The sequence below is a fragment of the Euprymna scolopes genome, chromosome 3, assembly GCF_053919585.1.
Source record: "Euprymna scolopes isolate OS-2025 chromosome 3, ASM5391958v1, whole genome shotgun sequence".
In the NCBI taxonomy this organism is placed as follows: domain Eukaryota; kingdom Metazoa; phylum Mollusca; class Cephalopoda; order Sepiida; family Sepiolidae; genus Euprymna; species Euprymna scolopes.
Genome location: NC_136484.1, coordinates 152,615,669 through 152,638,665, shown reverse-complemented (window position 1 = coordinate 152,638,665; position 22,997 = coordinate 152,615,669).

The window sequence follows — 22,997 nt, the reverse complement described above, 5'->3', positions numbered from 1 at the left end:
AAGTTATAGAAAATGCCATCGTTAATATTTTATAATCAATGTATGGCCTAAAAAACTGAATATTGTACAGTGTAAAAAATATTTTTGTTTTTTGAGAAGTACGTAATTTATTTACTAAGTCTGGTCAAAAACTGTACATAAAATATAATTTAATAGATTTTCATAGTGCGGGATAGCATATCAAAAAATCCAAAGATATTGTTCACAGTTTATATATTTACGCGTTTTTAAAGATTAACAGGAAGAGATTTAAAACATTTTTTGTTAAAAACTTAATTCATTTCGAGTTTCTACTCAAACTCAATATTGCATTGAAGGCCAGAATTTAAAGATGCTTAGAAATTATACTTTAAAAATTATATATTTGAAAAAAGAAAATTGTATGGTTTAAAAAAATATGGAAAATTAAAGTAAAGATTCCCTAAAATCGCTGCCTCATTATTCAGAAGAAACGCCGAGTAGCATTTCTAGTACAGTAATGATGCCAACAGTAAAATAAAATGCGATATCGTTGCTATTAGCCAGAATCGAAACCAAAACATTTAGCGCTCCAGCTTAAGTCTGTACCGTTTGAGCCCTCGACCGCTTGATAAGAAAGGTTCAAAATTTAGCGACATCAAATCATGAATGTTAATTTCCTCATGTGCAGAACCTCCGAGTTTAGAAGATTAAGTCTATCAATGTAAAGTGCTTTTTTTAAGTTTCGATCCGGTAGCAGATATTTTTCCGGCTAAAACAAAAATTAAAATGTTTCCACAGTTACAAATACCTTATAAATTAAGTTTCGTGTCCGTATCCTCTAAGTTTGGTAGAGACATTCAGCACATACGGAGACAGGATCTCTATTGTGTGTATGTGTGTGTGTGTATATATATATATATATATATATATATATATATATATATATATATATATATAAAAAAAGAGAGAGACATACAGACAGACAGACGGACGGACAGACAGACAGACAGACAGACAGGGACAGAGAGAGACAGCGAGAAGTATATACTAGGTCTACTTAGTAATTGGTTATTCCCCAGCATATGCGCTGCTTCTTTAAGTCGTCTTACTCTCCACTGTACTTGTCTGTCTATAATTATACTTCGTCCAATAATATTAGATGTATTTCGATTTCTTTCCAAATATGGTAAACTGTACCTGATTTTAAAATCTCTCAACGTACTACGGATTTTCGATGTTCTTCTACCCGTACTTTTAGTAGACGACACGTCTCACCTTTGTATAGATTTTCACATTTACATGGGATTTCATATACACAGTTCTTCGTCATAGTTTTACTGTAGAGGGCTAGACTCTAACAAGCTGTTTCCAGAGAGTTGACTCACTCCTGAATGCTGTCCTGATGGTATATGGATTACATATTCGTTAAAGTTCTTCTTACAAGCCTTTCATGTATGGTATACAAACTGTGGTAAGTATCTGAGTGGTGTCCTTTTGTGCCTGGTCCAGATTTTTGGAGTTGATGTCATGCTCGCTGGATAGATGTTTCTGTAGAGTGTTTCTCTTAAATTGTCCATCTCTTGATATGCATTGATATTACTCTTCCGATATAATCTTCCGTTCCTTATTAATCTTCTGTTCCAATATGTACCTGATATTAATCTTCCGATATAATCTTCCGTTCCGATATTAATCTTCCGCTCCTTACAACACCGACATTTTGGTATACAGATGACATAAACCACTAACCAGTGCGGGTTATCAGCACATCCAGGAATGATAATTTGTTGTTATGTTATTTTTCAATCGTGAATTGTATAGTAAGACGGATCGAGTTCTCATGGTCTAGTAATGTTTGAAGATCTTTCTCATGAGGAATGTGTCATTTACATAGCCCAGCCACATTGTTAGCTTTAGTGGTGTTGATACTAATGTCATTTCCTCAAAGTATTCCCTGTATGCATTGGCCGGTACCGGGGACAATCATGATCGCATCGCAAGACCTTCTTCCCGCCGATATATATCAGATTCCATCACGAAGTATGTAGTCTCTATACAGTAATTCAACATCTCCATTATGTTGTCAATTGGGATGCAAATGCGTTCCTTCAGTAAGGCATCGTCAGTATATCCCGTACTATTATCAGAGTCTCAGAATCTTTTATGAACAATTTCACTACATCTAGACTCACCATTTGGTTGAACGAGATGGAAGCATTGTTTATTATTTCCACAAAATGAGCTGAATTCTTGACGTATGATAGAGATTTGATGATAATATATATATATATATATATATATAATTAAATGTTTAACTAAGTAAGAAGTGCCTATGAATATTTTGTTTGTAGAATATGTGTGTGATAAGAGTAATGTAATTATGAAATCAGACATTCAACTGAAACTGTTGCGTTTGCTTATACTGTAATAAAATAAGTAGATATGAGCTACGTCCTAGATATTTTCCAAATATTGGCGAGTTCATAATCGATGTAACATTAATAATGTTTCGAGAGAAAATAACAAAAGCTTAATATTCCGTAATGCGATCAAACAGAATCCATTTGCTTCTAATGTCTATTGCGTTTTTATATTTCATTCTGACATTCAATTGCAGCCTGAAGGAAACGTTTGATTATTTCAATCAGTTGTTACAATTTCCTTTTTAGTCCTGTTTCATTTTAGTTCAGTTGAAATCAACATTCCTAAGATTTCTACACGAGATACATAGATATTCAAGTTTGTCAGAACAACGCGCCAAATGTTTAGTTTGTAAAACAGTTGAGAACAATAATTTTCCTCTCCCTAATTTATCAGTGAAATAAGTTTTAGTCTTTTCTTCGGTTTCTTGAATTTATTGGATTTCAAGAACAGAAGACAATTATTCTCGTGGCGTATCCAACTGTCTGTTATTACTATAGGCAGCATTCATTAAAAAAGATGCACTATTCCTCGTATAAGCACTCGCAGATTAGCCATAACGAGGAGATCTTATTTTTGGTATAAATACTATGTGTTTCTTACTTGTATGGAAAAGTATACGCATACCAGGTTGTCCTGACAAATCCCTGTACAGAGAAACCCTACACATCCCATAGAGTATCTAGTAGGTGTTCAAGTTCTCACCAGTATGGATTTTTCTCTCCAGCAGGCATATTTACACTATGCATACAACAATGAAAAGCAACACACTGCAAAACAACAGGAGATAAGTTCATGGAGCTCAGGATAAAATTTATTTATTTATTTTGAAGTAGGGCTCCAAAAGCAATTGCCCATTTTGTTTGCGTCATTGATGGGTCTCATATTTCCTCACACAGTATTGAAAATTAGTGCTTTGGTGTAATGATGTTTTGTCTTTACATTTTTGACCACCTCTATCAGGGTTTGCCAATGCTGATGAATCGGCTGAATTTCACATCGTAAAAATTAAGACTTACATTTTATATACATACTAGCAGGCCACCCGACATTATCCAGTCATAAAATACGTTAAAATATGATAATTTGATTAATGCAGATTTTGTATTTATTATTAAATTACATTAGACCAAATACATAGCTTACGATTTACTTTTTCCTTTGACGTTAATGCCTGATCAATGAAGACATGTTTGCTGCAAGGCTAAAAATTAAAACATGAACCAATAGCTATTAAGTTATGCATGCATATTTATAATGCTGCCGTTCGCCCCCTACCGGGCAAATTTAATTTTTTTATGATTTTCACTCTTTGGCACCGATTTACTCCGGCTAAAACCCAAATACAAAGTTAGCCTTGGTTCGAATACCTTATATATTAAGTTTCATGTCTGTAAACCAAACTATAACTGAACTGTTTGGTAGGTAAAAGTTTTTAAACAAATCTATACGCATACATAAATCTATATAGAAAGAGGTTTGTGTTTACGAAAAACTTTTTACGCAAATATCACGCAAGTATAAATCATGTAGAATATCTGCATGAATATAATTACACGTAATAGTAAATAAAATATGATCATCCCATAAGAACACCGAAAAAGAATAAATTAAAATAAATGTTTAAAAGAATATACAATTAGCAAAATTTTTTGCAGGTGAATGCAATTCCACGGCCCATATATAACAACGTTGTATTTTATTTATAAATAAATAGGAAAAAGGGTTTTAATATAAATATCAAAAGAAAAACATCCTAATTTATAGCAGTATAGATTAGTATTAATTGTATATATTTTACCTTAATGTTTAATGATGTTTTTTCGGTGTGTTTTTATTTTATAGGAATGTTTTATTTAATTTATTAAACTTCTTACAGGACCCTTAGTAACTTGATATTTTTAAATGTTACTTTACAGACTCATGCAAATTTTCATGGTATTTTTATTATTACGTATATTACATACATTCACATCATATTTTAGTGTTACTTATATCTACAGATTTTGGTTTTACTATTTAGTTCAAAAAGAATAATTATTTATCATTTTATCACTTGTACAGGTGATCAAAAATTTAAATTTAAAACCAATATATAATCATCGTTTTGTGAATCGAATATTAGACACAATTGCTTTCGATATCAATTCTGAGACCCTAATTAGTTATAATCTTTCGAATTACGGATGATTGTCACAACATCAGCATAGGAAGTGGCATAACATTTCGTTTTGCATAGAACCTGGCAGGTATATATCCACCTGTAGTATAGGTCTTATTCAAAAATGTAAATATAATCCCCCTGGTGGAGACATTAGAGTAGAAATGATATGTTGGGTGTGCGAGATGCTTTCTCAAAGAATTAAATGCTGCCAATGGAAAAACACATTGCAGCAAGCACAATTATAAATGTTCTATTTTAAATTATTTTAAATTATTTTAAATTATTGCTATCGTCAGATATTATTCGGGAATTCAGTTCTGTTGTATATGGAGCATATTTTACTAAAAATATAAACCATCAACCACTGAGAATAACCCATGTTTCCGCAGGCTGATTTTGTTGTGAATACCGCTTTTATGGTAAACATTAGCTTCAGAAGTAATTTTTTTCGGAATTTTTAATTTGGATTTCTAATGATGTATTTTCAGATTAGTTTTAGTTATAGTACTTTTATTTCATGTATCATTTCAAAGAGCGATTTTTTATTCTGCCTAGCCATTTAAATTACAATCGTTTAGAAACAATTACGTATTTTTTTTAAGAACGTTGAATACAACAAGGAATAAAGCAGATTCGCACACTTTTCTTATTTTAATTCCAGTATAACCAACACTTTCTCAATATCAGCGAAGTGTTCGACTCAGGACCACTATTGAACTCACATCACAATGGTGCTTCAAGAAATTTCGTGGCGGCGACGAGAGATTTAATGTTGATGCGCGTAGTAGTCGGCCATCAGATGTTTACAACGATTTATTAAGAGCATTATCCGAAGTTCGAGAACTTGCTTCTGAGTTTTGAATTAAATGTAAAGTATACGGCTATTTCCAACAACTAGAGAGAGATTAGAAGAAAAAAAACTTGATACAAGGGTTCCTCACGAATTGAACCAAAACCAAAAGAAAAGCCATTATGAATGTCGTCTCCCCATTCTTTTACACAGCAAGAACAACCCGTTTCTTAACCGGGTTGTAACTTGCGATGAAAATGGGGTTTACGACAACTGACGAGGCTCAGCTTAGTGGCTTGACGACGTAAAAACTGCACAACTCTTCTTGAACCAGAGTTGCACCAAAATAAGCTCATGCTGACTGTTTAGTGTTCTGCGATCAGTCTCACTTATTACAGTTTTTTAATGCAAGCGAAAACATTACGGTGGAGAGGAACTGTCAACAAATTGATGAAATGTATCTGAAACTTCAATAACAATACCCATCATTAGTTAAGGGAAAAGGCCCAATTCTCTTTCATGAGAGTATTCGATCCTACGTTGTTAAACTGGCACTGCAGCACTTGAACGAATTGGGCTACGAAACTATGCGTTATCTACCATACTCTCCAGAACATTTATTTACCAACTACCACTTTTTCAAGCATCTCGACAACTTTCTACGTGAGAAATGCTTCAAAACCCTACGCGATATCGATAACGCCTTTGGCGACTTCATTGCCAAAAGAACGCAAGATCTTTACGCTACTGGCAAGATCACATTTGTTTTGCATTAGTAAAGGTGTGTTGATTCTGATGGTGCTTATTTCGATCAATATAATTTTTTTGGAGCCGAGATATGTTCACCTAAATTTAAAAGTTCATAACCGCAAAATCTTCCTTGTCAACCTGATACCTGATAAGTGTGCGACTATTTTAAGATTTACTTTCTAAATTTTATTTCAATATGTATTTTATATTAATTTAGATGATTTCTGCGACTTTATCTTACATTCTCAAACTAGAGATCTCCATCAATAGGGTAATTTTGCACTATCGGAAAATAAAACCTAACATTAGATATGTAATTTAAATACACAAAATAGACCGTTTTACTATTTGCCCAAAAGAAGTAAAAACTGATATTATATCAGCCGCACCATGAGACGCAGTTGAAAAATTCAAAAATGAGTTTCAATTTCCGAGAAAATCTAATGCAATTTTTAGATTTAACGGGTCAAAAAAAATTAATGAGTAAATTTTCAGGGTCACACCATGTTCTAATTCGAACATATACAAGAGAATGTAATTATTAAAATATAGTTTAGGCGGCGTCTCACGTAATTGATGCTAACCGAGAAATGCTCGAAATAATAAGAAACCTCTTGGTTAAATATGTTCAATTAATATTTGTAAGCTTTAACCATGTCTATATAATATATAACAAAACATGCGGTTATTCTTTTCCGGCTCTAGATTCTTTGATATGGAGTTAACTACATATATATACATATATATATATATATATAGAGAGAGAGAGAGAGAGAGAGAGATAGAGAAAGAAAGAGACAGACAGACAGACAGACAGGCAGACATAGAGAGACAGAGACAGAGACAGAGAGAGAAATAAAAAGGAACAAACCGTATTATGTGTTCATCAACTTTTCGTCTTTATTTCGAGACTTTCTCTGGATGAATGAGATTAAGAAACAAAAAACACCAGTACAAAATATTTGAAAATATTTCACGTGCAAAGTGTGACGCTGTTCTATTAAAAAAAAAAAACGGAAAAAGACGTTGGAAATTCAAAAAGGAGGGGAGTCTTGCACTGTTAAAGAGAGGGAAATCTTAGTGACGTCATATAGTCGTTAATGTAAATTTAAAAGATATTAACGCAGTTAATATTCTTACTGGAAAGAAATATATATGTTAAAATTCAAATATAGGTTTGTAACAGGAATGAAATGAGTGTTTTTTGTTATGTAATTTATTGATTGAGATTATATGTATTAATTATTACAGGGGGTGTTTGAATGGTGTGAGAAGGTTAACCTGTGTCTACAGTTATATTATGTTCTTTTAATAAAAGTTTACTTATTAATGGCGCTATGTTATAGAAACCGCACGTTGTTTAATTGTGCTTGAATTTCGATAAGCGGAAATTGAAGAAGTCTCCGGTGCTGTTTATTTGAAATAAATTTAACTACTTTTGCTTGTTTAAAGTCAAAGGTATGATTATGCTGCAATGAATGAGAGAATAATGCACTTAGAGAATTGCTGTTTTTATATCTCTTTTATGTTCACTGAGCTTTTTTTTCTAATTTAGATTTCAAGTATGGGAATCGTACCCACGCAAAACCCTAAAGCTTTCGATTTCGTGGCGAAATCTTATTGACTGGGAGATTTTTCACCCCATCCACATACCTTACTATATATACGACTGTCGTGCGAAAATTAGTCAGTAGAGTTAGAGTTGAGTCGCAGATCAGATTACTTGAAATTGCTTGTTGAATTCGAGAAGAGAGGCGACCCCTCCACCTTCCTCAATCAACCTTCTGTCGCTGTCTGTGAAGAGATTTAGGTCTGTGAAAAAAAACTTACAAAAACTGAATGAGATCTGTAAAAACATTTGTCCATAATTCTGGGAAATTAAGCTTCTGTAGATAGTCTACATGCGCTGTCTTTCTTCCTGCCTGCTGCTTCGATATTCGCTTTCAGCATACTAGATTTCGTGTAAGAGAAGACTAGACTACACGAGCCGAGATTTCTACATAAAAAGGGGTCCTTAACCACCTTCTCGTGTGAGAGGTTACAATATACCTCCATTTGAAACCTTGTTTTTTTTTAAGATGTTTCGTTGTTTTTAATATTTGTCTTATGCTAAGTGATGTGGTTTGTACGATAGGAATTTCTAGTTTATTTAGTGTGTTACAGATTATTGTATTATTGGTGTGTGTAGGTAAAAGAAAATTTCTGTTTATGAGAGAAAGGTCTGGTGTATATGATTTTTTATTATTTATCCTGGAAAATATTTGTGTGGCTTTTCTTTTAGCATTCAATATGAAATATATCGGATATGATTCCTTTTTATTTCACTATTTTGTCGGAATACTATTTTCATTATTTTCATCATATATATATACATATATATATATATAAATATCTATATATCTATATATCTATATATCTATATATCTATATATATATATATATATATATATATATACGTTGAACTTGGCCAATACTAAAATGTGTAACCATGTTGGGAGGCGATGAACTACATATACTTTATAGTTATCTTGCTATTGTTTCTATTAATCCTGGATGTATACTTGCTACTGGAATTAAGCATTGTCGACTATATAGCACAAGTGTTTTGAATATGAGAATCGAGTATCGTTTAATAATTAATACCATCATGTTTTTAACTTTTAATTTTGAGTTTTTATTCGAATTTCACTAGTACAAGTTTCCCATTACCATTAAAATATTAATTGAGAAATGCTGAGCGGTTAAATATCCCTCATATGTTTTGACATGTATCTATAAGCACGATACACCAAAATTATCAAAGGGCGAGTACAAGCCAACATATTGATCGACATAAGCAATTTGGAGTCAGTTACCAATATTAATGTGCAAACTAGCCCTCGGGTTGGAGGCTTTATTGCTGTTATATAAAGCATCTAATGTGCGAATATTTTACCGACGCGGAAATATGAGCTCAGACATTAATATTTTATTCTGCGATTTATTTATGAGCAATTACGGAGCGTAAACCAACAACCATTTTATCGGATACAGCAGAATTTACTTGGTCTATTATTTGGTTTAAAGATATTTGGCATTCAACCAGGAAATGTGCCTCGGTTTTTCATACAACATTCTACCAACATTCTTTGCGTGTTTTACGCATCAAAACTAAAGGAATTGGCTTAATAACAATAGCACATATTTCTAGCATATGAGAAATACAAACAATTAAGATTGCTACAGATTTGTTGATAACAAAAAAAAAACAGATTATAAGGAAAACCTGATATATTGCCTGTAGTTTTGGCAGCGTTTTTTTTTTGTTTTGGCAAAGCTAAAAAAGAGATTCAGAAGAAATAAACAGATCGTAGTCAGTTCGTATGTTCAACTATGCGGAATAGTTAAAATTTAGTATGTTTTTCGTGTTATATAAGGTTTGAATGCTAGAATTTATAACAGAACACAAAACAACGATGAGCGGAAATTCTTCTTTGAAAAGGTAAAATAGTAAATGAAACGGCAAATATAATGGCGTATATGTGACTTTAACGTTTGTCAACGTAATTCATCGAGGCGTATTTTAATGTGAATTTGGAGCCTTTTACTAACTAAAGCGAGTGTTTGATATCATAAAACACTGAAAATTATTGTTGCGTTTATACATTCTTATGTATACGAGTCCAATTATTAACACTAATACTTACGGTTATATCAAGTTGAAACATCTGGTCTATTGCATCGACCAATTTTAGCAACGGTAAATAGGTTATTACTTTTGTTATATCTATTTAATAAGAACTAGAAATGTTCGTTTTTCGAGGTTTTTAATTGTTAATGCATCACCGGTTATGAAGGATAAAAGACAATTCGGGATAAGCTTTTATAAGTACAAAAATATCTATAAAATGATTTTGTTAAAAAGAGTGCATTTGTGTAATATAACATTGTACAACTTTGGTTACTGGTTTGATTCTGTTGTTGACTTTCCACAATTATATCTAAAAAAAAACAGGTAATCACACGACAAAACACATGGACTGTTGTAAACATCTGCAAATAAAAGCTGTATTGGATTGAAACTGATAGACTCATGTCTTTGGTCTACCTCGTATTCAACATCACACTGTGAAACACCCCTAAGAATGCGCATGCGTGTATATATACACACACACATACATACACACACATACGCACACACACACACACACACACACATATATATATATATATATATATATATATATATATATTGTTCAAGCACGTCTGATTGAACAAGACTAAGTTATTCTTTTTTTTCAATCTTTCTGAACATCTTTTCCATTTGCCGGACGGTCTTTTTAATTTTAGCAGGCTTATTATATAAAATGGCACCCAAAAGTTGTTGTTCGATCATAAACTTCTCAAGCGCTTTCTATCTGTGCGTCTGATTATCATCAGGAACGATTGTTGTTGTTTTTTTATCTTTTAGGCATGGTGTATTTATATATATTTTTAATATGCTATAAAGATGGGTGCAGGAACGCAAACTTTTTTATTTTATTTTTTTTAATTTCGATTTTCCTATTTTATAGTTTATTTTATTAGTTTCTTATTAGTTATTAAATACTGTTAGTATATTTGTCCCGGTGTTAAATGAGATCCGGTTAAAAAAGGGCTGTAGTTTTTGATAAGTATGGCTTCTAGTAACTTTAGTCGTCGTGTGCAGTTGTTAAGATATCGAATTTTAGTATTTTTAGTAAAGATATTTCTAATGTCGGACGACTGTAGGTTTTTATCGTGGGATGTTGGGTATTGTTTTATGTCCCCATTGTCAGCTAAATGATATAATGTCGTTGGGAGTGGTGGTGGTGTTTGTGTTGTTGTTGTTGTTGGTGGTGGTGGTGGTGGTGGCGTTGTTGTTGTTGTTGTTGTTTGGCCTATGTATGTGTTGTATGAGTTTTTAGATTTCGTTCGGAGACATTCTTTGAAGGGAAGAAGACATCCATTAACTACATTAGTTTGGTTTAGTGTGGTGTTAGTATTGTTATTGTTTTTGATTATTAAATTGGAAGGTTTACATTTAGTAGAATATATTTAATTAATCTAATTAAAAGATACACCAGACCCACCGACCAAAATAAAAAGATCAAAATAATAATATATTATACTAAATGAGAAATTCTGCTGTTTTAAACGCTTCTTCAATTTCAACTTTGCACAAAATACCGCAACTCACCACTCCTTGTTCTACGTATTTGTTGGATTTTTTTAAAGAAGAGGAACAGTTCTATTCCAAACCCGGGTAGTTTGAGCTCGTAAGCTTTGAAAGACAGTATAATCTAAAGGAAACAACGTTGAAAGAAAATTCGAAGTGGAGCCCCGTAAGTAGTTACGTCCCCCAACCTCTTGCAGGTGGAAAAATCTCTAGACATCCTGACTCTATCTTGCCACTAGATCCAGATTGTTTTCTAAGCTAGTGAGTGGGGACAATGCTGTACAAGTTCTCTTTACTTTAAATTAATTCACGTGGAAGTTGTGACATTGCAGAAGCTGTGGGTCAACTATGAATAAGTCCCGTGGCATCAAGAGAGTGACAACGTAGCAGGTGTGGATACACTGGCGGCTACCGAACGCAAGCCTGCATCCAGGCGGCTCAGGCCATATGGTTGTCTTCCTTCTGACCGAAGCAGCAGAGAACCCCGGCATACCCCTGAGCTGCCCTCTTTAGGAATGCATTACTCACCTCCATGGCAGGAGCAATAGACTGGAAAAGGTGCCTATAAAATAGCCTGCTTTATCACACCCGGCCAAGTTTACCGCATCTGACAGGGATCACGAATTCAGCGGTTGAAAAACAAAACATAACCGATTACCTCACTCGTCATAGGTACATGGAAAGTACGTGCTCTTGTTGACAACTATAAAGCAAGCAGACCCGAAAGGCAAACCGTCCTAGTAGCTGGAGAGCATGGTGGCCCCGTCTGAAACTCGCATAGCTGAAGAAGGTACACTCACGGAGAAAAAGGCGGTGATACCTTCTTCTGTAGTGGACATAATTTCGGAGAACATAGAGAGACAGGATTTGATTTGCAATTAAAACCAAACACATCAGAAAACAGACTTACCTACCTAAAGAGACCAATGATCGTCTAATGACAATGCGCTTACCGGTTAGGATGAAGAGGCATGCAACTCTAATCAGCACATTTCTTCAAAGACTAATTATCCGGATGAGGTGAAAGACAGGTTCTATCAAGAACTAGAAAACCTCCTGACAACATATTCCAAATGAGATAAATTATTTATTCTTGGTGACTTTAATGCCAGAGTTGGTGCAGATTATCAAACCTGGAAAGAACAAATGGAGTTTGCATGTGTACCAGTAATAGATTTTATCTGCTAAAGACATGCATCGCTAATAATCTCCTAATCACCAATGCTGTTTTACGGCAATCAAATAAGAACACAATCACTTGTATTCACCCCAGCCCAAGCACTGACATCTCACAGATATGTAATCACCAAAAAGAAAGACAGACAAGATGTTCTGATTACCAACGCTATATGTGGTTCGGAATGCTAGACAGACCACGGACTTGTATTCTCCAAGCCAAGACTCAGCACTGTAGCAAATCGGTGGCATCAGAGAAAGAAGATTTCCAAGCGCATTAATGCCTCCAAACTAAAAGTGGAAGCAATTGCAACCATACTTGAGAATAATGTCAATGCAAAACTAACGAAACTACAGTTGGGTCATTCTGATATTGAAAACGACTGGACAGCCTTTAGTGGAAGCTGTAAAAACCTCATCACTGGAAGTGCTTGGACCATACTACATGAAACATCAGGATTTGTTTAACGAAAATAATAAGGAAATACAGGAAGTACTCACAAACAATACAAGTATCACAACGTACTTCAGCAGGATCCAAGTTTCGAAAAAAGAAAACAATTTCGAAAATTCGTAGTACAGGTAAAACAAAGCTTCGCAAAATACAAGATGACGTGCTCAATGAAAAATCCATGGAAATATAGAATATGCAGATATGCATGACTGAAAGAGATTCTATGACACCCTAAAAAGAATATATGGATCACAGGCTATCGGAACTTCCTCTCTGCTAAATGTTAATGAGAGAGAACTAATAAAGGAGCCAATGTTTTAGACATGTAGGCAATGCACTTCCACTCAACAGGTCTTCTTTAATTAGTGATGAGGCAATCGCACAACTTCCACAAATTGAAACAAACCAAACCCTTGATAAGTTGCCCACCATCAAGAAAGTTGAGACAGCTGTAAAACAGTTTTTTTGTGGCAAAACTCTAGGCTCTGTTGTCATGCCCTCAGAGATATATAAGACAGGTGGTCCAACATTGACAAAAAAACAACATGAGTTATTTCTTTCGTCTTGGGTGAAGGACCGAAATACCCAGAAACTAAAAGATACACTCATATTGCATATTTATAAGAGAAAGGGAAACAAAAATGACAACTACAGTGGAATATATTATCTCCGTATAGCTAGTAAATTTCTGGCAAGGCTGCCACTCAATCCTTTAGCCAAACGTCTGGAAAATGCCCCCCGGAAACTTAATGTCGTTATCGTATGAGGCGCACTACAGTTGACATTGTATTTTCTGCTCATTAACTTAAAAAAATATCGTGAACAATATCAGGAACTTTACACAACGTTTGTCGATTTGAATAAAGCCAAAAGTCATACATATTTATGGAAGATCATGGCCAAATTTGGATGTCCTGACAAATTCATTTCGCCAATCAACTAGTGTCGTGATGGAATGATGGATCGTGTCATAAATGATGGAGAGGATTCCGATGACTTCCAAGTAAATGGTGGTGAAATGGAAACCAGTTTTATTAAATCCTTGAGACCTCCACTTTGCAAGCAAAAAAATCTCTTAGGACGTAATTTGATTTCTATGTGATTTTCCCCGTTTATTTAATTTTTATATTATTTTTTTTATCTCCTCCGCCATATTCATGAAATATTTTTTAACCGCAATTTTCTTCGATTTAGCTCTGTTGAGCGAGGAACGAATCCGTTTAGCTAGGCTCTTTTCATTAAATGTTTTTTGAATCATCATGTTAATTTGTCTATATTTAGCCAATATATATATATATATATATATATATATATATATATATATATATATGCCTAAGTGATGTATTACATTTACAATGGTTTTCTTTTATAATTGACAATAGATAGAAAATGACTGTTTTATATGTAATATACTGATTATGCTGTTAAAAAATAAGCAATAGTTTTATGCTTGTAATGTTGCGCAATTTCACACACAAATTATGATATTGAAACTCATTATTGACAATAGAACACTGGCTTCCTAATAAACTGATAACGTATATATATATATATATATATATATATATATATATATCAGTACTAACTTATTTTCATATTGATTTATAAGCAACTAATAGTTGTATTGTTCTTTTTTATTTTATTTTTACACCTGCTTCTATGTGATTATGCTATAGTGGATATAGAATTAGAAGTTTTTTCAGTGAATTTATTTATTAGTGAGTGCGATTTTTATTTTTCTAAATTATTCTGATCGAGGTCAGGACAAGTGTTTGATTATTTATTAAAAATTCAATTTGATGTTTTACTGTAAACATTTCTACCAGTCGAATAGAATGTGATTTCGATCTTAAATTAAATTAAATGTGTAAAACATTTTAGTTATTTTAAGCTATTAATCCAAAATACCATGTTAATATTCCCATGCATACATCTACAGAAAATAACTATCAAATGTTCATAAGTCTTGTAGACCGTTTCCGGAAGATTATTTCATCAAGTTTGATTAGTATATTTATATATATTCGTACGGAGGAAATTCTAAAAGTAACGCCTCTTATGTTTAACTAAACAGTTGAAGATCTATGAACACCGCAGTGATATTATTAATACATGCAAACTTTTGGGCTCCATAATTTGTTTTTTACATAATCACCATAAATCTCAGTGCAGTTTTGTAAGGAATTCAATGATGCATCTCTGATTCTGAAGCAATTATAAAACAAGAAGTTGCTTTCTAAATGTCTCCCACACTATCAACATCCGCAACAGAAGGAAGAAATATTCAAGTTATGAATGCATATATTACACTCTTATGAAATAAATTTGGAAACTCCCCTCTAATCTATTCGAACAGAATCAAAACATAGGAGGGGGTTACGTTCGAAACGCCCCTCGTAAATAATATGGTGTGTGATGGACGCACCAATGATAAAAACAATGTCTTTCATTTAACAAGATTGATTAAATTTTCGACCATCTGATTAATAATTATCCACTTTTTTTCGTTTTTGTTTCTTATTCTATCATCTTTATTATTGAACACATATATTCCATATGATATAAGGCACTATTGTTGATTGAAACTTTTGTTCCATGTTTAACACCGCAGTGTAAAACAAAGGAAAGAAATAAAAATCCGACTAGGCTGTTTTTTTTAAAGTGCAAATGAAATGCATTTATTCATGGTTCCCCAAAAATAACCCATTGTATAATCCTGCAAAATCTCCGCACACATATAGGCTTTTAAAAAGCTTTTCTCATATCACCTAACGTCGACCGTCGGCCACCACTTTATTGAAGTCGGCTTAACACGTCTACCTTGCTTGGTGTACAACGTGCTTCTCTTTTTCGACCACGTGGTGTATTTTCTCTCCTTTTCATTTTGACGCAAACTCACGCCCATTTGCTTATTTGCATACGTTTTTTAACATGTGCTGCTGCTAATATTTTCGCTAGCCAGCTATTTTTCTGCTGCTGCTCGTTTTCTCACAGGGGATCATGCGTTCTCTGTTAAACTTGCTATCATTTTCTGCCTAAGTTCTTAAATTTTATTTCATTTGTATTTCTTTATCTTCATTCTGAAAAGAAATATTATCAGAAAGTGTGTCTATCTGTGTATGACATATGTTTTTGTGTCTTATATTACATCTCTTAGCAATTTTTATTTTTGTATCATTTGAATCGCTTATTTAATAGAACTAATATAGATTGCGTATTAGACAAGAAAAGACTCGGAATAATATGCTCATAAATTTTGTTTATTGCTTATGTTTCAAATATAAGTTTTTAATCCCTTTTTTAATTATTAGTTTATGTTATGCTAGAGATTAACAAAAAAGTAATCCCTTTTTTTTCTAATAAAAGAATACTGTTGGACATATTTGCATCTAAATATCACCGTTCAAACAAACACACACACATACCACACACACACATATATACACATATATATACCTAAGTTTCCGTATTGCAATATGATTTAATACAAATCATGAACTTAGATCTGATGTTTTTGCCTATTTCATGGCTTCTCGATCTATTTCTCATAAAACCTTATTCAAAATTTAATATCCTTAAAATTAACGTTCAAAATGGCAGATCATCCGTTTCAAATTAAACGAATAATCTATAATTTTCAACATGTATTTCACAACTTGTTAGTCGACTGAGTAAGTAGGTTTAAAAACATATTTTTGTTTGAACAAAGAGTTCCTATACGATACAATGGCTTTTGCTATAAGGTCTTTGGCATATCCTAGCCGCTTATGATAATCATCATAAATTTGGATATTACAATTTTAAAAAAAATAATTCTATTTGATTTATATATGAAATAAATGCATTCTCCATCTGAACTGAAGCGGACCGAACAGGACAAATATTTCTTTTAGCATATATATATATATATATATATATATGTGTGTGTGTGTGTGTGTGTGTGTGTGTGTGTGTGTGTGTGTGTGTGTGTGTGTGCTAAAAGAAATATTTGTCCTGTTCGGTCCGCGTCAGTTCAGATGGAGAATGCATTTATTTCATATATGAATCAAATATATATATATATATATATATATATATATATATATATATATATATATATAACCTTGTTGCATATATATAGCATTGTAGCATGCATATATATATATATACTTTCTATTTATCTATTTATTTTACATAATTATTTATATGTCGCCACACATTAGAAGCATGTTTCGTTCAACCAGTTACCAGTAACTAAAGATCTCTTCAAGTGATAACGCTAATACAAAAGTGAAGTCCGTAATCACCTTCTTACAGAAGTTTCCAGCAAAAAAAAATAATCAGCAGATCAGGTCACGTGATATTCAAATGTAAAGTAAGCTAGCGACATTTAATATATGTGAAAAAAGAAGAAGATAAAAAGGAGGTAAAAAGTATATATTCAAATGAAAAAAGAACTAGAGATTAAAAGGGTGCAAAGGAGAAAGAAACGGGAATGAAACAAGTAAAATAATAAAAAAAAAAGACATGATACAATAATTTTATAATTAATAATAAAATAAATAAAATCATTAGCAATAAAAATAAATAATGAACATAATACTCGTAATAATAAAAACAAAAAATCATAATACTATAAGACTTAAATTTTTACATCGATAAAGATCTTTAAATTTGTATATCGATAAAATCAAAACGACAAAATAAAAACAGAAATATATCTTAATATATGTGTGGGTGAAAGCGATGAAGGTTTTTGTTTAGACAGATACAATTTAAACCAGAAAAACTATCGGGTAGAGCACCTGGCATAAAAATGTATGTTAACGATAAAATCAACCCTAAATATGATGTCATTATTGACTAATTGCTGCTAATTTATATCATAAAACAACGTGTGTGTGTGCGCGCGTGTGTGGGCGCGCGCGTGTGTGTGTGTGCGCGCGCGTGTGTGTGTGTTATAATAAATAGTTATAAGTAGCAAATTTTACATCTAAAAAAGGTCCTGGGTATGGCCTTAAACTATATCCAGTGGTAAGGCCCCAGCTTGCGGGCTTTGGGGAGTGTGGAGCAACCCTTTAATGGTATTGCACCCAGGTCCACTCTGAGCCGGAGTGATAATGCCCGTTAGGGTCCCAACTATGGGTTAAATAGAAACCGACTTGAAACAACAATATATTCTATAAAAAAAATTTTGTTCAAAATTATTGGATTCGGCATTAAATAACCTAAAAACAACCAAACATCCAACCTCTAAAAAAAATATTTAAGCTCCTCAATGTAATAGCAGAATTGTTCGCAATACGAATAATTAATCATTATCTAAAAATATCATAAACATGTACACTGCACTATACCATTAAGACAGGAAGTATTATATTGGGAGACGGTCTAATGAAAACGGCAATATATAGTAAGATGGTGTTATGAAAACGGAACATATACAAGACTACGCTTTTAATAAAGACGAAGATAATTTCTAGAAACGAATTTATAAAAAAGAAACCAAAGTAAAAATGGCAAGGTAATTGCTTGGAGGTGTGCATCATGACAACACAACAGATACTACACTAAAAATTATCATCAAACGATGGGAAAAGTGTTTATATAGAATGTATAGCATATTTCCGGCTTTAGATATATAAAGACGAACTTCTAATAGTAAGTCCAAAGATGAAATATTTAGAAATCTGAAAAGAACTAGACTTTCAGTTTCAGCAACAGGATACAATATCTCGATTAGTAATTAAAAGTATATTAATATTAAATAATAGAATATGATAAGAAATGCCGGTAATTGACAAAGTAAAAACCACCAGCTAAGTTTTTGTAGAATGGCATAAGGCGACAGATTTTGTTTAATAGTCTAATATATATAAATGATTATGATATAAACACGCGTGTCTTATACAAAGCTCTTATACCCCTTTATTACGGAATCATTCTTCTGGAAATAACCTTTTATTTGCCAATTGAAACTTTACATTAATAAAACTTTACATTAATAAAATGAGATACGATTAAAATTGCATTATAATAACTTCCATACGATCCTTTAAACAGCTTCTTGTAATCACGCAACGAATCAACTTATGTTTTTTCAAAGTAATCTTTTCGTTTACGATGCCAAATTGTTTGGCTGCAGACCAAAATTGCGTTTGCTTTAGAATCCTGATGAGTTGTAAATGACGTCTTTTGGCAACATTTTAAAAGGGAAAGGATTCACCGGTATTTCTTACACCAGCTTCGAAGCTAAAAGTCTTATCAGAGTTAAATGTTATACTTATTTTTGCTCATGAGATATATTATCCTCTTTCTAATTTTTGTAAGTCGTTTTTGTAAGTACCAAAGATATATTATGATTACAGAATTTATTTGAATGTGTTTATTTGAATGTGCTAGCTAAAAATATAAAAAATGAAGTTAAAGCTTATGTGATGTAACGTTGGATTATAAAAAAGTTCAGACTATAATATTAGCTTTGTCTGTTATGTAATGCAACTTACATTCACCATCCCTTCATTTACTTACATCAAATAAGTATTTATCAGTATTTTTTAAAAATATGCTATCTCATATACTAGTTAATATTTCCCTCTACAGTTTTGGGATATATTTAACACCTCTCTTTCCTTTTTTTTTGTTTTAAGATATATATATATATATATATATATATATATATATATATATATATATATATATATATGAACAAATGATTAATAAAATATGTTAAAAGACATCTTGAAAAAGAGTTAAAAACATATTTAATTTTAAAAAAAAGGAAGCACAAGATAAATGGATAGTCCTTAATCCGCGGAGTTTCGAAGAAATACTCTCCTTTTCATCAGAGGGCAGGAATTAGCAAAATGCAGGATCGGATTTTGCATATAAAAGTATTTAATGAAACTACAAGTAAGTCAAAGATCTTACTTGGTTAAAAAAAGGGTGAGGTAAGGGGAACAGGAGGCAAAAGAAAAATAATAAAAAGATTTCACATGAATGGATAGTCCGGTGAAGGATAAAAATCCAAAAATGGTAAAATCCAAAACGGTCGAATTTAAAATTTCAACCCAATGGGTAAATTCCAAATGGTCCAAAATCATCCAAAAGGCAGAGTTCCTTGGAAAAAAGCGCAAATGGAATGAATTCAAAATCATTAAAAGAAAAGCACTAGAGATAATATTTAAAACACGTCTGTCAAGGCTGGATGAATCAAAAAAAATTATCATATATATATTTATTATATATATATATATATATATATATATATATATATATACTAGCAAAAGTACACATCGTTGACTGGGTTAAAAAACAGCCTACAGAAAATGGACTCTGATTTATGAAAGTACGATAATATGAAAAGGAAGGGTTGTAAAGAGATAGCTCCGAACTTGGGGGTATCAAAACAAAGCAAAATATGATGAAAGTAAAAATAAAATAGATAAACCCCATAATTTATTATACCATACCTGTTCACACTAGAACACTTATCACAATATTCTGTGGATCTATATTAAAAAACCTTGTTAAACTTTGTGACATATTTTCATTCTATGGAGGTCAGGCGCGAATGAACACCCCATAATTTTATTATACCATATTTTTTCAAACTGAAACATAATTACCAAAGTATACTTACGCAGATAGATATGAAAAGTCTTTATTAAAGTTAGTGCCTATTTCCATTCTATGGAGACCAGGCGTGAACACAGGCCCCACAATTTTATTATACCATCCCTATTTAAGTTAAACCATACTTATCAAAGTATTATTATATACATCTATATCAAAAACACTAATAAACGGTTTTTTAATTTTTATTTTTTTATTTCCATACTCTGTGGACCAGGCGCGAACGCAGACCCCATAATTTTAATGAATCATCATTATGCCAGATCAAAAATACCCATTCCTGAGTCTCGATACATCTTCTATCATTATATGTGATCAGTTTTCTATAATGGCCAACCATATAGGAGTATTTACTTTAACAGTGTTCAGTACATAAGTAGAACTAGGTAGTAAGTTATAAAAATATATATGGAAATTAAGTTACACAGATTATTCCGCGTTTCATCCACGTTAGGATTTGTCAGACACAAGTCTGTGTAGCTTAATTGCCATATATATTTTTATAACTTACTATATATATATATATATATATATATATATATATATATATATATATATATATATATATATATATATATATATATTTCGAGTGAAACAGATTATTAAACGATATACTTAGGTGGAGTTTGCTAACGTCATCCAGGTTTATTTCTTTAAGAAACGATCCTGATGACCTACCTTGTATAATTGACTTGCAATAGATATATTTCTACAGTACTAATGAACTTTTCTCAAGTGTTGCGAATTGTTGAAGTAAATACGGAAGATATGTGTGCAAAATATATTATAATATTCTACGCGCATATATGTATATATATTATATATATGAAACATTATATATATATATAATTATATTGTATAGAATAATTTTAGCAATTATTTAATACATAAACGACCATATGTCTGCCTGTCTGTCAATCTGTCCCGGTCTATCTATCTATTTGTTTGTCTCCATATTTTCAACCCCTATCTTCTCCAAAATAAATGTTGCAGAGCGGCGCTAGGGGCCGCAAATGATTGGATTTTTCACTGGCTGTTCTTTTATGGATCTTTAACCAGTTAATATGTTTTCAAAAGGGCAAAAATGGATTAAAATTAAAATGAAAATTTTAAATCATTTCTATGGGTGTCACATTGTGTTATATTATCGGCATCGAAAAGGCACTAAAACAGTGTATGAATAATCATCTTAATGTTGATATTTGTGACGATGGTTCATCCTGATGTGTATATGTGTCACTAAATATCTATTGTTGGTGATTCTTCATTATGTGAATCCTAGAATTGTTGTTTCTGTCTATTTATTTTGGACATTCCTTAACTTATGCGTCGTTGATCTTGTCCACCTGGAATTTATCTTGTTCTTGGAGGGGAGGCTAAAACCTATTTCGACGAAACACATAACTCCAAGACGATGATTGGTTTTAGATTGGTTTTTATTTACTTTCCAGATGTCGATCGCAGAAGAATGGAAAGTGAATATTTTTGCTTGTATGGTCTACTTCTAGGTCTCTATTTTCCCACACGACGCTCCCTCCCCAGTGAAAGGGGGGGGGCGATCTGTTAAACCGTCTGCTCTTCTTTACGTCCAAATTCCAACTCTCTGATATCAAGCTAACCTGATTACGTCACTCATACGCAGATCCGATCAGCAGACTAGCTCTTCCGGTAAACGTCTACAATATGATTTACCATATTTTGACAAATCTTATAAATATTCTTCATATTCATTTTACGTCCAACACTCCAGTTAGATAGATAGATAGACCGAGATGGATAAATACAGAAATAGTTAACTAAATAGATAAACCGACACTTTCTTTTCTTCGACCTATTACATAACAATTGGTACAGTGGTAACGTCGCCAGCTTTTAATGTTTCGGTTCCGCTTCTAGCTGATGGCACCTTAATACAGTTTTTCTTTTGAAATTACCACTCTATAATAATGTATAAGAAATCTGGAAAAATTAAAATGTCATATTTAAGCGTATTTTACGCCCGGCAAAATCATATTTTATAAAATATTATTAGATTTATATAATTTTTATATATATACTAGCATTTCAGCCTCGCGTTGCCCATGCGTTTGGATGTGTATGCTGAGCACCCCCCCAAAAAAAAGGTCAATTTTTTTTAAACTTTGACCCCCATTTATTGTTTTGGGCTCAAATAAAGTTATTAAGTAAGATCTATGTCCAAGGAACCTATATCTAAAATTTCAAGTGTTGAACTTTGACCCCTTAACAGCCAAAGTTCTGGCCGAAACCCGATCACATAGATTTTCCGAAATATCAGTATCCTGTATATCAAATTTCGAGTATGTAGACTAAAATTTTACAGAGTTATTGCGTAGGGAAATATACACAGACACACAGAGAGACACAGACAGACAGACCCGTTCACTTTTATATATATACTAGCATTTCAGCCCGGCGTTGCCCGGGTGATTGTATGTGTCTGTGTAACAAAAAAGAAGAAAAAAGTGGTAGT